At 50.1% G+C, this 13149-nt stretch overlaps 1 protein-coding gene across 1 annotated transcript in view; it reads left to right on the top strand.

The window, feature by feature from the left end:
• SLC37A1 (solute carrier family 37 member 1) overlaps window positions 1–13149 on the top strand; it is a 384263-nt gene that overhangs the window by 53376 nt on the left and 317738 nt on the right. The gene's annotated exons all lie outside the window — the stretch shown is intronic.

Below are 13149 nucleotides of genomic sequence, written 5' to 3'. Positions count from 1 at the left end.
TTTCTGTGAAGTCCAGTTGCGGTTCCAGTGGCCAGAAGTCGAAGTAAACATTGCAGAGGAGTTCTGCTGGAATCTTGCATGTCGAATCTGAGGCCCACTCAAAGGGGAGACCCTAAATAGCCCTGGAAGGGTGATTGGTCACCTAGCCAGGTGACCACCTATCAGAAGGGGGCTGTGATGTTACCTGCCTGACAGGGCCACTCAGGTGCTCCCAGGGGCCTCTGCCCAACTTGGATTCAAGTTAGCAGAATCAAGTGGCCATCTGAAGGAGCTCTGGGCACCACCCCTGGAGTGGTGATGGGCAGGGGAGTTACTCCCCTTTCCATTGTCCAGTTCCACCTCAGAACAGGGACCGGAGGTCCCTGAGCCGGTGCAGACTGGTTTATGGAAGGAGGGCACCAAATGTGCCCTTCAAACGATACAAGTGGCTTGGGGAGGCTACCCCTCCCAAGCCATGTAACACCTATTTTCAAAGGGAGAAGGTGTTGTCTCCCTCTCCCAAAGGAAATCCTTTGACCTGCATTCCTGGGTTTGTGCTGTTCATGCAGCAGGAAGGCAGTAACCAATCTGCAGGATGGCAGCAGCGTGGGCTTCCCAGTAAAACCCTGCAAACTGGAAGGAGCAAAGCTGGGGGTCTTCTAAGGAGCCCCCAGAGTACATGGAATTATACAACCAATACTAGCGACAGTATTGGGGTATGATTACGACCTGTTTCATACCAAACATGCTCAGGTTCGGAGTTACCATTCTGTAGCTGGACATATGTAGTGATGTATGTCCAGTACACGGGTAAAATGGCTTCCTCGTACTCATGAAGTCCAGGAAAATGGAGCTGAGTTCGTGGGGCACCTCTGCTCATGCAGGGGTGCCCTCACACACAGGTACTTGCACCCTGCCCTCTTGGCTAGGAGGGCCTGCCACAGGGGTGACTTACAATGAGCTGGTGCAGTGACCTTGTAGTGAAAAGGGTGCAAGCACCCTTTCACGCAGGCTGCGATGACAGGCCTGCAGACACACTTTGCATAGATGGGTGGCATAATACATGCTGCAGCCTGTGGGAAAACCCTTGTGCCCTTGAGCTAAACTGGATCAAACCAGGAGAACAAAAAATTGATGTAAATTCTATGACTACCTTGATGGGTCGGGTGATTTACTGATTGTTAGTTCTAAAGTTGTGATTATAGGGAAAGAAAGATCTGTATTCAGTAAGTTTGCAGGTTATCAGACTATTGTTTAAAAATTATCTAAGGTAATCACTGTCTATCAATTGATCAATAAAAGACTGGCAAGTTTATAAAGTTTCAGTGAGTGCTATAGAGGAGTCAGGTGGGCTTTAAATCACTAAAAGGTAAATGTAGCAAGAAGCCGATATAACCAATTAATAGTGTAATAAGGTAATTAAATGTTATCCCGGGACTAGGGCATCATCGATTGTTATCTTTAAGGGGTGGCAATCCACACCCCATTTCAGTCTTTCCTGATCTTATGGATTACATTGTAGGATTTAGGAATGGCATCCGCAGTATCTGGTGCGGCCGTTCATCCTTTGATATTTCTGATATGACAAACACATCTACATTATGTTCATTTATCAGCAGATGAATTTCATCTTCATGTTTGGGGAGTAATGCACCTTTCCATAAATCCTCCTTTCGGCAATGACCAGTGGATTAAAGGCTATGCCCATCTCTCAGTAGGGAAGGGAGAGTGTCTTTGGAAATTCCCAACATAACACAGTTTATTCCTAACCTGTTGTTGCAGAAGGCAAAACCCTTTCCGTTTTCCCCTGTAATTCAGATGAACCTCGCTGAATTTGCCACAATCACTCACTGGACTGCTCAGGTTTAGTTCAGATGGTCTTTCCTCTGACGCATATCGACAGTCTTTATGTCCGGTCGTAAGTCCGTACACATGCTCTGAGTATAGTTGGTTGCTTCACACTGGAGTTTAGTGTTAGATGTGTGAGGACACTAGGATTACCATGGTAGGCTCCCCACACCCAGCCCCAGAGCCCAAGTGTAGTGTGGCTGAAGATTTTATCATCTTGGAAATGCTCAGAGTGCCCAGTAACATTTACCACATTTGTCAGGGCATCCCCAGGGGTTGTTACAATTCACTCGCTTATGTCAGGCATACCTGACATCTCCAGGCACCCACTTCAGAACCCTCCTGGACCTGTTGAAGATCAGAAGCGGACTAAACCTGCTGTCTGAGACCTGAGAAGAACCTAGAAGACTGGACGTGCTCTCCTCTTGTTTCCCGTACAGAGATGTGGATTCCAAGGGTCATAAGGCTGAGCTCCTGTTAAAGCTACAGGGATACATCAAGCTACAAGAGGCCTTTTCCTGCAACTTTCCAGCTCACCAGTGGCAACTGGACCCTGCTGTGGTCTCTGTCTGACACCCTGTGAGTCTCTTCAGTGCCACCCCTGAGGTCCTAACGACTTTACAAATGCACTTCTTTGGTGGATTGGGACATAAAGGACTAGGCCAGGAGGTAAAATCTGGGGCCAACACAAACCTGTTTGGTGTATCTGACCCACCCTTCACTGCAGTGGGCATCAATTTGTGCTTCTTGGCACTATTTCTACCTAAAACATTAAAAGCTCATATCTCTGTTTTGCCCTTATTGAATTTTTGTCATTTTGACTTTATTACTGTTTTACTGCTGCATAAATACTTTGCACATTGCCTCTAAGTTAAGCCTGTCTGCTCTGTGCCTGTCTGCTCTGCTACCAAGGGATTGAGCACCGTTTTATTTAGTGACTTTGTTGGTTGAGTCTGGCAAGGATTACGAATATTACTTGACATGGGTACATATCCTCTCAAATAACCCACTTTCCTGTATTAGTGCTCAACTGTGAGATCTAGGACTTGTGTTTTGCAGTACCACCTGCTGATTTAAGTTAAAACCAAAAATCCCTTTTGCAGTTTGACATCAAAAGCGACTTTTACTTTTTTCAAATCGACTTATGATTTTTAATTGCCAATTTTTATTTTTTTCCTGAATGTTATTTTCACTCTCCAATTTTGCACCTGTGGTTTTTAAAATGCTAGAAGTGGGTCTGGGTAGCATTGGGAACCTCAGCATGGCAGAGCTGAGGAAGCTGTGAAAGGAGAGAGGGTTGGAGCTGGCAAAGGCATGCAAGAACGAAGAGTACCAGATGGCCCTCAGAGCTTGGGAGGAAGTCTGCCTGCTATAGTTTACCAGACAGGAGCAAGTGGATGATGCAGCAGAAGGTGAAGACAAGGAGAATGACCTTGCAGTAAATCCATGGCAGAGGAGGTGCACATAGGATCCAGGTTACTTGCCTTGTACAGAGCAGAGAGCAGTGTGTGTCCCTGCAGCTTGACCACATCAGAGTTAGAGGACAGGCAGGCTGAGAGGGAGTTGAGGCTGTCATTGGATTCCCTAGCCTTTGAGGAAAAGAAGGCTGCTGTTGAACTTGCACTGGATGAGAAAAAGTGAACCTTGGCTTTGGGGAAAATGAAGGCCTAGCTGGCCCATGTGTTGAGCCAGCGAGAACTGTACCTGAAAGCAAAGAAGGTCTCTGAGTCCAGTAGTGATGACGGCAGTGACAGTGAAGTGCCTAGGAGAGAAAAGAGTTCATATCCCCAAAGACCTGATGCCTAGTTATGCGGTGGTGATGACTTTGATAAGTAATTTTCAGAATATGAACAGGCCAGTGTATTCAAAGAGTCCCAGAGGGGGACTGGGAGTCGTCTGTAGAAACACATGCCCAATGCAGGCGCAGGGTGGTTTCCTGTTGATCCTTAAGTCAGCTGACCATATGACATATTCCCTTATGAAGGAAGCCCATATCGCCAAGTTTGGCCTGATCCCTGAGAAATAGCCTCTGAAGGTCAGGGATATCCAGGAGCAGCTGCACCAGTCATGGGTTGTTTTTGTAGACTCATCAGAAAAAGCACTGGATGGTTGGGCAAAGGGCAGCAAAGTGAATGACTATGGTGGGCTGTTTAATCTAATGAAGTAGGAGCACATGTTGAGTAAACGATGTACAGAGTTGCACCAGCACTCAATTATTTCCAAGCTCACTATACCCAGAGAGCTTGGAAAAGAGGCTGACCTCTGGATCATCACCCAAGTGTCCAAAAGGGTACCTTGGAGTGATCACAAGAAGGATGGTTCCTGTTGCTCCCTCCACCACAAATGTAGCACTGGGGATGTAGTCCCCAGGAGGAGAGGGTAAAGCATTTCCTAGTGCCCCTTAATTGGGAGGTGGACTCAGAAGGTTAGTTGCTGATCCCGAAGAGGGATAGTCATCTCTTCCAGGAGGTCGAAGTGAATAGGGTCCCTGTTGCCAGCCAGATTATGGTGGTAGCCTGTCTGGTTTCCCCTATATAGTATTCTCCAGGAAAGATCTGTAGGGTAACCCAGACCCATTAGCAGGTCTTTTTGTAATTTATGTCCCTGATATCCCTGTAATGGGAGGGATTACAGGTTCAGAGGAGAGTCCTTATCAGCCACCAGATGCCCATTGACAGCATCCTTGGCAATGAACTTCCTCCAGTGAGAAAAGAGCTGGGAGGTGCGGCCACCCAAGGTGATATAAAAACACAGATTTCTGGTGGTACTAGTCCCAAACGTAGGGTACTAAGCCCTCAGTGGAAAGTAAGGGCTAGGGCTTGGAGGCCATCCAGAGGAGGAGGATGTGTGAGTCAGTGGTTACCCAAGAATGACCTTGGTAAGGCCACTTCTGACCTGGAGGTTTTGCCTGCGCTGTCAAGAGACAAAGGACGGGAGATCTGCACCAGGCGGACCCCTATGTATGCCACCCTTGAGTGGGGTTTTAGTAACCCCTCAGACCCCCCTCGCCCCCTGAAAGCTTTGGGGCTGCCAGGCAAGTGTACTTCTGTAGTTTTTTTTTCTCCATTTTGCTTGATCTCTATTATGGTGGTTATTTTGTTTCCTTTTCTATAATTTTTCCCTTTTTCTTGTACTTCTCCTTGTTCTCTCATTTACTTCTCCTTGTTTCTTTTTGTGCCTGTGTTTTTTGTTTCTCCCTTATTTTCCTTCATTCCTTTGTTTTCCTTTGAGCGGAGATTGTGCTCTTACCTAGTCAGAGTCTGCACGATAATCTTTCAGTGTAGTCTAGCTGTGTTTTTCCACCAGTATTCCACCTTGGAATGTTTTCTACTGAACTGTGTAAGGTTCTCCTATTAACAGTTGGATCTTGGAGATATTGCATGAAGATGGCTGGAGCTTTTCTACCTAAATGAATACTGGCTGTTTCCTGGTTATCCTTCACTCTATGACTTCAGTTTCTAGCTTATGTGTGAATGCTGTGCACGGCAGGGATTTATTTAAAACCTCCTCTGGACTTGGGAGGTGGCTCCAGATAAGTCCCTTCTTGCTGGGGTGGGCAGGTGGGAACTTCTTAGGCAGAACAAGGGGTCCAAAGCACCAGACACCCTGCCCCCGCCTACTTGCAAAGGCTACACCCCTTTTTTCTCTACAGTCAAACAGTGAAAATGATCTTAAGGTTGGCAAGTCTGTAATAGGTATCCCAGAAAATAGGTCCATAATATCAACGCAGCGCGTGGAGGATTGGGTGTGAGCAGATTAAGGCTGGCTGAACGTAAGATACAAGTTGCAATTCTTTGGCTCAGGAATGAGAAGGGATTGTTTGGCTTTGAGCTGTTTATTGTTTTGAAAACATACTGTAGGTCAATAGCCTTTGAGAGCTCTATTCTTAGTTTACAGCCAGTTGGCCTAGTGACAGTAATCTGTGGAAGTAGTTGAGAAGACTGTAATAGATCCCACTAGCAAATTAAAGGATGTGCTTTCCCGCCAAGGCAACTGTGGCAGGAATACCTCCTCACCAGAGTTAGCAGATTGGAAGGGAAATGAGGTAAAAACGTACCTTTTTCCCTGTTGAACTTCCGCTTTAGACTGGAATGACCACAACAAAAAAACAACCTGTTGTCGCTGAACTCAGAGGTGAGCGTTCCATATTACTACTTAACGTTGAAATATCACTTAACATTAGCTTGGTACACATGCGTTTCCATACATGTCCCTTAATCATTTTTTAAAAACTTGTGTAATGCATATGTGTTGCAACTAGTTATGTCATTAATGAATTGTCACACACCTGTATCAACACCCATAAAAAAAAAACTAAATGTCTGTGTATATGATATTGACTAACAAGATAGTCTGCCTGTCAAAAACAACATGTAGGACCAAGTTCAAGAATGGATTAAAGCAGAAGTGGCCTAAGATGCTGGCTTGGGAGTGACTGTGGGATCTTGTGGTCCTTGCTCAAGCAAGGTCCTAAAGACTTGTACTTTTGTGTGGACTACAAAGCTGTCAGTGAAGTCACTAAGACAGATGCGCAAACCTTCCAGAGCTGATGTCCTTGTGGACCAACTTGGTGCTGCAAACTTCTTGAGCTCTTTGATCTGACCCGCAGCTACTAGTAGATTGCTTTAGCACTTGGTGCCAAGAAGAAGACTGCATTTTCTACGTCAGAGGGGTATTTCTGTTTAAGGTAATGGCTTTTAGGTTGAAAAATGATGCTGTCACTTTTAAGTGCCTGGTAAACCATGTTCTATCAGAGCTAGAAGCGTTCTGTGTGGCATGCTTGGATGACATTGCAGTGTTTGGCAGTTCATAGGAGAACCATCTGAAGCACCTAGAAGGTGTTGGTCATGATTGGGGCAAAACATACCCTCAAGGCAACAAACTGCTAGGTACGTCAGCCAACTGTAGTCTGCCTGGTCATCTGATGGGTAACTGGAAAATTCACCTGTTAGATTTATTCTGTCCTAGAGTGTGAGGTGTTTAGTACCCAGACTGATGCGAGAGCCTTTTTAGGACTCACTAGCTAGCACAGGAATTTTGTTGGTAGCCGTGAGACCATAGTTGCCCTTTGACAGATTTCACAACCAAGAGGCAACCAAAGAAGGTGATTTGGACTGAGGAGTGTTAGAGAAACTGAACAGAGCACTGAGCAATGACCATGTCAATCCTTTATTGTGCAATTGGATGCCTCAGACAAGGGAGTGAGAGCATTACTAGCTCAACTTGATGACAAGAGGGGAGAACATCCTGTGGCCTTTGTTAGGGGCAGGTTGCTATCCAGGAAAAAGAATGGGCAGTTATTGAGAATGAGCACTTTGCCAAAATGTGGCTTGGAGAAGGTTCCATCCGTATGTTGTGGGTACTAAGTTTGTCTCCCAGGCAGATCACAAAGCACTCAAGAGATTAATGGCAGTGACAGGTGAAAATCCCATGTTGCTGAGATGCTGTGTCTTACTGCAAGGCCTAGACTTCACAATAGAGCGTACGGCTGGAATCAACCACACAAATGCAGATTAACTTTCCTGCCGGTTTCTCAAGAGTGGAGTAAGGTTCAGAGTATTCTGATCTGGGAGGGGCATCTGTTGGGACAGGAATGTTCACTGCCCTGAGTGCCCAACTGCGAGCATCTTACATCCTGTTTTAAAAAAAATGTGAAAGCTGCCTCACTGTAATTAAACGTGTGTGTAGAGCTTGGTCTGTCCCTTGACATGAAATATGCACCTGACAGGAGTGCACCAAATGCACTCCTAGTTCTGAGAGCGGACTACCATCCCTGTCACAGGTTTAGCATGTAGAAAGGTGGTGGTAGCAGCACAGTGGATTGTGATTCTATAAATGTTTACAGATTTTTTCATCTTTGTCACGGGAGTGGGAGGCCACTGGTCCCCTCATGCAAATTTCCACTTCTACACACTAACCTGTATCCTAGTGTTAACATCCTAGCTCATCTGTGTCTCTGTATATACGTGGCCTTCGCCTGCATGCTCCATACCTACCATGTGTTTTTAATGAACCATAGTGTAGTATGCCTGTGGGGTCCATTTTGAGTATCCCTGCCTTGTTTGTGTGCACAAGATAGAGTTGAGATTACTCCCCAGGCAGCAGAAGTGTACTGCTGGTATTACTGGCACCGGAAGGCAGACTGGAGACACTGAATTGGGAGAAGAGGAGACAGAGGGCCACTTAGAAATCTGATTATGTCCCTTTACTGCAATGAGTGGCTGAGCCCTGCCATTTAGTAGATGATGTGGTGAAAGGTGGGACTGCAGTCTCTGTTATTCAGTTCTGGTAGGTGGTCCTTTAGCTAAGGCCAGCCTTTTGTGTCTATTCCTGATCACTGTCACTGTCGCTGTTGGTAGCTGCAGACTGCTCACACTTCTTTGCACCTCTGTTGTTGGTGATCCAACCAGGAGACAACCCTGACATGAGGATTTTCAAGTTACACAAAGACTGAGGCCTTCATTACAACCCTGGCGGTTGGTGTTAAAGTGGCGGTAAGACCGCCAACAGGCCGGCGGTAAAAAAAATGGAATCACGACCATGGCAGAAACCGCCAACATAGACGGCCACTTTAACACTCCAACCGCCACGGCGGTACAAACAAACAGCATGGCGGTCACCGCCAACAGACAGGCGGAAGACAATGTACCGCCCACACTATTATGAGAGGCCAATCCGCCACCTTTTCCGGGATGGCGGAAACAGGACTTGGAAGGGGAAACACTCACCTCTACACAACCCATGAGAAACCAGGATGCCATGGAGCCAGAACTCCAAATACTCCCTGCAATAGTATTCCTGCTCCTCTACCAGGAGCACGAACGACGGCGGCGACGACCACGGTGAGCACTGCACCTACAACACAGGGGAGGGGAGAGGGAAAAGAGAGTGACACACACATGCAACACGCAACACCCCCACCCCCACCCTCACCTACAACAACATACACACAAATACATGCTGCAGCATTACATATACACCCCCTCACCCCCCTTGAATAACCCAAGGACAAAAGGAAATTATTGGAACGATTGTAATAAAAAAAATCCATTAGTCAAAACTTTAAATACAGTGTAAACAATTATGTACACCAACTATTCAGGTCTGGGTAGTGCAACATTCATAGTCCGTGGACCACTGGGCCCAAAATGCATGGGCGAAGCCCACACTCGATACCAGACTCGAAACGGAGAGAACACTGCTGGGGCATCAGATCGAAATGAAACAGGCACCTCAGGGGGAAGGGAAGGGGGGGGGCCTCAGCCGGATGAGTGCACTACGCCAGCTCCACGAGGGGGCTCCATGCCCATTGATGTATCCCGGGGAATACAAAGACACAGCCTCTCAAGTCTTTTCACTGGGTGGGTTGCCCACTGCTGTATCCTGGGGAGTGCAAAGCCACAGTCTCTCAAGTGGATAACAGTCTCCACTGGTACTGGAGGGGGCTTTGTGCCCAGAGTGCTTCATTCTGCCAAGGACTGAGGTAGTGGATGCCTTTCTCCACTGGTTCTGGAGGGGGCTTTGTGCCCAGAGTGCTTCATCCTGCCAAGGACTGAGGTAGTGGATGCCTTTCTCCACTGGTTCTGGAGGGGGATTTGTGCCCAGAGTGCTTCATCCTGCCAAGGACTGAGGTAGTGGATGCCTTTCTCCACTGGTTCTGGAGGGGGCTTTGTGCCCAGAGTGCTTCATTCTGCCAAGGACTGAGGTAGTGGATGCCTTTCTCCACTGGTTCTGGAGGGGGCTTTGTGCCCAGAGTGCTTCATCCTGCCAAGGACTGAGGTAGTGGATGCCTTTCTCCACTGGTTCTGGAGGGGGCTTTGTGCCCAGAGTGCTTCATCCTGCCAAGGACTGAGGTAGTGGATGTGATACTCCACTGGTTCTGAAGGGGGCTTTGTGCCCAGAGTGCTTCATCCTGCCAAGGACTGGGGTAGTGGATGCCTTTCTCCACTGGTTCTGGAGGGGGCTTTGTGCCCAGAGTGCTTCATCCTGCCAAGGACTGAGGTAGTGGATGTGATACTCCACTGGTTCTGGAGGGGGCTTTGTGCCCAGAGTGCTTCATCCTGCCAAGGACTGGGGTTGTGGATGCCTTTCTCCACTGGTTCTGGAGGGGGGGCTTTGTGCCCAGAGTGCTTCATCCTGCCAAGGACTGAGGTAGTGGATGTGACACTCCACTGACGGTGGTGCAGCATGCATGCTGCCCAGACTCCTGGAACTGACCACCAGCCTTGTACGACTGACCACTGGGGATGGCAGCCATGTCTGCGGTGGTGCCGCTGGCTCAGGATGTTGCGGCCCGCTGGCGGTGCTGGCGGTGCTGGCGGTGCTGGCGGCGGGGTCAGTAGCGGCGGTGCTGGCGGCGGGCACTGTGGCATCGGTGCTGGCGGCGGTCTTTGTGGCGGCGGTGCTGGTGGCGGCCTCACTGACTGCGGTGTTGGTGGCAGCCTCACTGACTGCGGTGCTGGCGGCGGTGTCAGTAGAGGCGGTGCTGGTGGCGGGCTCATTGACTGCAGTGCTGGTGAAGGGCACAGTGTCTGCGGTGCTGGTGAAGGGCTCAGTGTCTGGTGTGCTGGCGGCGGTGTCTGTGGCGGTGGTGCAGGTGGCGGTGCCAGTGGCGGTCTTGTCCGCCGTGCAGGTTGGCGTCGACGTGGACCTGCCTTTGATTTTCAGGCCCTTCCCCACCTTGGATGGTAGCGCAGCTGTCTTGCCACTTTCAACTTTTGACTTGCCTTGGGACACTGGCAGCCCTGTTGCTTGGCTCACTCCAAAATTCCGCTATTCCTGGCACCACTGTGCCCGGTGATGTGGTGGCTGAGGTGCTGGGTTGGGACCTGGAAAGGCGGGCCCTAGAGGATGTACGGGGGGAGGTGTAGGGAAGAGGTCAACATTAGATAGGAAAAGCTTTTTAGACACTCTGGGATGGGTAGATGGAGGGGGTTTGGGATTGGAGGAAGAGGTAGTGGTTGTAGGAGGTGTTCGTTTGGTGACTTTGGGTGAAGGTGCATGCGCTGGAGGCTGTCGTGAGGTGGATGGCTGTTGGGTGGGTGTGTGACTGCTTTTGTGTACTTTGGGAGGAGGGCTCACAGACACACTGGTAGAGGATACAGGGGATGTGTGAATGGTAGTGGGGGTGGTGAGTGCACGTGAGCGGTGTGTGGTGATGGGCGTGCTGGTGATGGAGGTAGTGGCTGAAGATATTGTGCATGCAGGTGTGAGTGGAGGCGTGACAGGGAGGGAGGAGGGTGACGTGGAGGAGGGGGACACAGTGGAGGCAGTGGATGTTGGTATGTGTGCATGGGTATGATACTTGTGTTAGTGCCTGTGGGATGTGTGGTGCTTATGTTTGCCTGAGCCACCCTCGTGTGTTGATGTGTGTGCATGCTGGTCTGATGGTGTGCTTGGGATAGGCTGAGGTACAGGGGATTGGGTCTGGGTGGAGGAAGTTGGAGGGGGGAGGCTAGAGACGGGGACAATGGCTGCCATCAGTGCTGAGGCCAGAGACTGAAATACTCGCTGTTGGGCTGCCTGGCCAGAATGAATGCCCTCCAGGTATACATTTGTTTGTTGCAACTGCCTCTCTACACCCTGGATGGCATTCAAAATGGTAGATTGCCCAACAGTGAGGGATCTCAGGAGGTCAATGGCCTCCTCGCTGAGGGCAGCAGAGCTGACTTAGGCAGGGCCTGAGGTTCCTGGGGCGAACGAGATGCCCACCCTCCTGGGTGAACAGCCACGGGACACACGCTGAGGGGCTGCTGGGAGGGCGGTGCTGGTAGGGGGGGTGGCGGCTGTACCTGTAGATGCGGAGGGCACAGAGGGGCCCGCCACCGCAAGGGAGCTCCCATCAGAGGAGGAGTCGGTGTCGCTGGTCTCTGCTCCTGTCCCCGCTGTGGAGCTCCCCTCCGTCCCACTGGTGACTCCAGACTCCGTTGTCTGGCCCTCCAGGGCTATGTGCGATGCAGCTCCCTCTTGCTCCGGTGGCACTGCTCCTCCGCCTGATGATGCTAATGCACACAAGAACAGGGAGACCACAAAAAGGGGGGGGACGACAGAAGAAAGACATGTTCAGAGCATGCAGTACCGCTACCATTGGCGAACACTACAGACACAGCAGCCCTCTGCACTACGCCATACACTTAGAGTTCCCTAATTAATCACAGGAACATGGGGTACAAGGCCTATGCCCGATTGCTGCACACATGGAAGTCACAGGAGCCTGACTAGGTGTAGATGGCTCTTACCACTGGTGGGGTTGGGGTGCCACATAGCCTGCCTCACAAACGGTCCTTGCCTACAAAGCTCGCCCTGGCCTAGGGTAACCCGCTGCCCACCTCCCCCACCCAGACACCTCGTAATGCGCGCAGAGTCAGATGGATGTGACTGTACTCACCCCCTTGTGGCTGCTGTGATGCCCTCAAGCGCCCATCCAAATCCAGATACGCCACCGCCAGGATCCAGAATATCAGGGGGGTCATGGTGCGACTGGCACCCCTCCCACATTGGGAGGCCATCGCCAGCTGGGCCTCCGCCGTCTTCTTGCTCCAGCGGCGAATGTCCTCCCATCTTTTACGGCAGTGGGTGCTCTGTCTGTGGTGGATCCCCAGGGTCCGGACGTCCTTGGCGATGGCACGCCAAATATCTTTCTTCTGGTGGGCGCTTACCTAGAGGAATAGTACAGGGGAAAAGGAAAAACTTTAACCGTCCGGACCGTCACAGTCATTGTCCCACATTCCCACCCTTGCCCTGACGCACATACACTCACCGTCCGCTCATGCAGGCCTCAGTCCCCCCCCGTATATTCCATCCACACCACTCCAAACAGGCATTGCCCATACAGCATGCTCACAGTGTACTCACCTGTTTGTCTGGAGGACCATAGAGTAGCGTGTACTGGGGGAGGACCCCATCCACAAATTTCTCCAACTCCTCCGAAGTGAAGGCAGGGACCCTTTCCCCAGACACATGAGCCATCGTCGCTTCCAGACACAGGTCACAGCAGCACTTGCAGTGTAGGTCCTCTCCTGTCGAAGGTCAGGTATCAAGTGAGTGAACAGATAGAAAATGGCGGTCACGTCCTCAGCGGTGCGTACCGTCACCGCCGGCGTACATCGTCATTGGCTCCTGGGACCCATAGGGCCTAAAGTTAACCAATGCAGGATTGCGCTGCGGTCTTCGACCGCCTACCGCGACGGTGTACAACGCTAGCGCAGTTACCTCATATCCCCTTGTCCCATATTACAGGTCAGGCAGCCGCCATTTCAGGGGGCCACATGGCATTATTTTTAAATGCGTCAGACATATCTAGGCCTTGCTTACACACACTGA

This window comes from Pleurodeles waltl, chromosome 8, assembly GCF_031143425.1.
Source record: "Pleurodeles waltl isolate 20211129_DDA chromosome 8, aPleWal1.hap1.20221129, whole genome shotgun sequence".
Taxonomy (NCBI): Eukaryota; Metazoa; Chordata; class Amphibia; order Caudata; family Salamandridae; genus Pleurodeles; species Pleurodeles waltl.
This window is presented reverse-complemented; position numbering and strand designations above follow the sequence as displayed.